Below are 3920 nucleotides of genomic sequence, written 5' to 3'. Positions count from 1 at the left end.
TGAAAGTACAGGACTAATAGCAGCTAAGTAGTAAGGATCAGGATGGAAGATAGGGTGAAGCCAATCAACAGTAGTAGTCAAGCAATGAAGTCAAATAGATACACAGATAGGCAGTGACTTCACGAAGACAAACTTAAGTAAAGGATGGGAAGGGATAGAACCAATCGCTTGTTGAAGACACATGATTTGTTGGACCAGTTCCAGTTGCTGTGACAACTATACGTCTAGTTAGGGAGGCTGAGATTTAACTCAGAAGACCGTGTCTTCACCTTATTCCCCTTGAGCTAAGGACACCCAGTCCTCGCCCAATCACTCTGGTAAGTCTTCAAGGTAGACTTCCAAACCTTCACAGACTTCGTTCACCGGCAATCCACAATGACTCTTGGATGCTCAGAACGCGACGCCTAACCGGCTGGAGGATACACAGTCCTCAAGTGTAATAAGTCTTCAAGTCACATAGACAGAAAGACTTCAGTGATGCCTAACACTCTTTGGCTCTGGGTGTTTGGGCTTTGTCCTCGCAAGGATTTCTCTCTCTCAAATGCTTCGAGGTGGCTTGCTCTCAAAACGACAAAAGTCGTGTACTAACTCTGAGCAGCCACCAATTTATGGTGTAGGGGGTGGGCTATTTATAGCCACAAGGCAACCCGACCTGATTTGTCCGAAATGACCCTGGGTCACTAAGGAACTGACACATGTTCCAACGGTCAGATTTCAAACACACGCGGCAACTTTACTTGGGCTACAAGCAAAGCTGACTCATCCAGCTCTGGATAAGATTTGCTCTCATTGTCTTCGCTCGAAGACATAGGATTTGGGTTGAGAATCACTTCAGTCACTCTGACTTAGTTCACTTGGACCCCACTTAACAGTACGGTGGTTCCTATGACTCAACAAAGAAGAAAAGGAAACAACGAAACCACACAGTCTTCGCGCTCCATAGTCTTCACGCAATGTCTTCTCATGTCATAGTCTTCAATATGAATATCTTCTCATACCACCATTGTCTTCAATGTCTTCATACATTTTTAGGGGTCATCTCCGGTAGGTAAACCGAATCAATGAGGGACACTACCTGCGTTATCCTGCAATTCTCACAAACGCATTAGTCCCTCAACCAACTTTGTCGTCAATACTCCAAAACCAACTAGGGGTGGCACTAGATGCACTTATAGTATCCAGATCCCGCTGTTGGTTATTGACCGGAGAGCCGTCTCGGTCATGTCTGCATGTCTCCTGAACCCGTAGGGTCTACACACTTAAGGTTCGGTGACGCTAGGGTTATTAGGAAGACTTGTATGTGATTACCGAATGTTGTTCGGAGTCCTGGAGGAGTTCCGGAATGGTCCGGAGGTAAAGATTTATATATGAGAAGTTGTCATACGGGCACCGGAAAGTTTCGGGGGCATATCGGTATTGTACCGGGGCCACCGGAGGGGTTCCGGGGGTCCACCGGGAGGGGCCACCCCTCTCGGAGGGCCTCATGGGCCGTAGGGGCAGGGAACCAGCCCCTGGAGGGCTGGGCGCCCCCCCCCCCCTTGGGCCCATGCACCTAGGATTGGGGGGGAAACCCTAGTGGGGGCGCCCCCCTTGCTTGGGGGGCAAGCCCCCTCCCTTGCCCCCCCCTCTAGATCTCATCTAGAGGGGGCCGTCCCCCTTCCTCCTTCCCCTATAAATAGAGGGGCGAGGGGAGGGCTGCACACCACATCCAAGGCGCAGCCCCTCCCCTCCCTAACACATCTCCACCTCCGTTAAGTGCTTGGCGAAGCCCTGTCGGAGTACTTCCTCTCCACCATCACCACGCCGTCGTGCTGCTGATGGAGCCTTCTTCCTCAACCTCTCCTTCCCCCTTGCTGGATCAAGAAGGAGGAGACGTCATCCGCTCCGTACGTGTGTTGAACGCGGAGGTGCTGTCCGTTCGGCACTTGGTCATCGGTGATTTGGATCACGGCGAGTACGACTCCATCATCCCCGTTCTCTTGAACGCTTCCGCATGCGATCTACAAGTGGTATGTAGATGCAATCTCTCTCCTATCACTCGTTGCTTAGATGAACTCATAGATGGATCTTGGTGAAACCGTAGGAAAATTTTTATTTTCTGCAACGTTCCCCAACAGTGGCATCATGAGCTAGGTCTATGCGTAGTTCTCTATTGCACGAGTAGAACACAATTTTGTTGTGGGCGTCGATCTTGTCAACTTGCTTGCCGCTACTAGTCTTATTTTTCTTCAGCGGTATTGTGGGATGAAGCGGCCCGGACCGACCTTACACGTACGCTTACGTGAGACAGGTTCCACCGACTGACATGCACTAGTTGCATAAGGTGGCTAGCGGGTGTCTGTCTCTCCCACTTTAGTTGGAGCGGATTCGACGAAAAGGGTCCTTATGAAGGGTAAATAGAAGTTGACAAAATCACGTTGTGGTTATTCGTAGGTAAGAAAACGTTCTTTCTAGAACCCAATTGCAGCCACGTAAAAGATGCAACAACAATTAGAGGACGTCTAACTTGTTTTTGCAGCAATTGTCATGTTATGTGATATGGCCAGAAGTTGTGATGAATGATGAATGATATATTGTGATGTATGAGATCATGTTCTTGTAATAGGAATCACGACTTGCATGTCGATGAGTATGACAACCGGCAGGAGCCTTAGGAGTTGTCTTTATTTTTTGTATGACCTGCGTGTCATTGAAGAACACCATGTAAATTACTTTACTTTATTGCTAAACGTGTTAGCCATAGAAGTAGAAGTAGTCGTTGGCGTGACAACTTCATGAAGACACGATGATGGAGATCATGGTGTCATGCCGGTGACGAAGATGATCATGGAGCCCCGAAGATGGAGATCAAAGGAGCTATATGATATTGGCCATATCATGTCACTATTATATAATTGCATGTGATGTTTATTATGTTTATGCATCTTGTTTACTTAGAACGACGGTAGTAAATAAGATGATCCCTTATAATAATTTCAAGAAAGTGTTCCCCCTAACTGTGTGCTGTTGCTAAAGTTCATCGTTTCGAAGCACCACATGATGATCGGGTGTGATAGATCCTTACGTTCACATACAACGGGTGTAAGACAGTTTTACACATGCAAAACACTTAGGGTTAACTTGACAAGCCTAGCATGTACAGACATGGCCTCGGAACACAGAGACCGAAAGGTCGAACATGAGTCGTATGGAAGATACGATCAATATAGGCATGTTCACCGATGATGACTAGTCCGTCTCACGTGATGATCGGACACGGCCTAGTCGACTCGGATTGTGTAACACTTTAGATAACTAGAGGGATGTCAATCTGAGTGGGAGTTCATTAAATAATTTGATTAGATGAACTTAATTATCATGAACTTAGTCTAGAATCATTGCAAAATATGTCTTGTAGATCAAATGGCCAACGCTCATGTCAACATGAACTTCAATGCGTTCCTAGAGAAAACCAAGCTGAAAGATGATGGCAGCAACTATTCAGACTGGGTCCGGAACTTGAGGATCATCCTCATAGCAGCCAAGAAAGATTATGTCCTAGAAGCACCGCTAGGTGAAGCACCCATCCCAGAGAACCAAGACGTTATGAACGCTTGGCAGTCATGTGCTGATGATTACCCCCTCGTTCAGTGCGGCATGCTTTACAGCTTAGAACCGGGGCTCCAAAAGCGTTTTGAGCGACACGGAGCATATGAGATGTTCGAGGAGCTGAAAATGGTTTTTCAAGCTCATGCCCGGGTCGAGAGATATGAAGTCTCCGACAAGTTCTAGTTGTAAGATGGAGGAAAACAGTTCTGTCAGTGAGCACATACTCAAAATGTCTGGGTTGCATAACCGCCTGTACCAGCTGGAGATCAACCTCCCGGATGAGGCGGTCATTGACAGAATCCTTCAGTCGCTCCCACCGAACTACAAGAGCT

The sequence above is a fragment of the Triticum dicoccoides genome, chromosome 2B, assembly GCF_002162155.2.
Source record: "Triticum dicoccoides isolate Atlit2015 ecotype Zavitan chromosome 2B, WEW_v2.0, whole genome shotgun sequence".
Lineage (NCBI taxonomy): Eukaryota > Viridiplantae > Streptophyta > Magnoliopsida > Poales > Poaceae > Triticum > Triticum dicoccoides.
Note: the sequence above shows the minus strand (reverse complement) of the source record.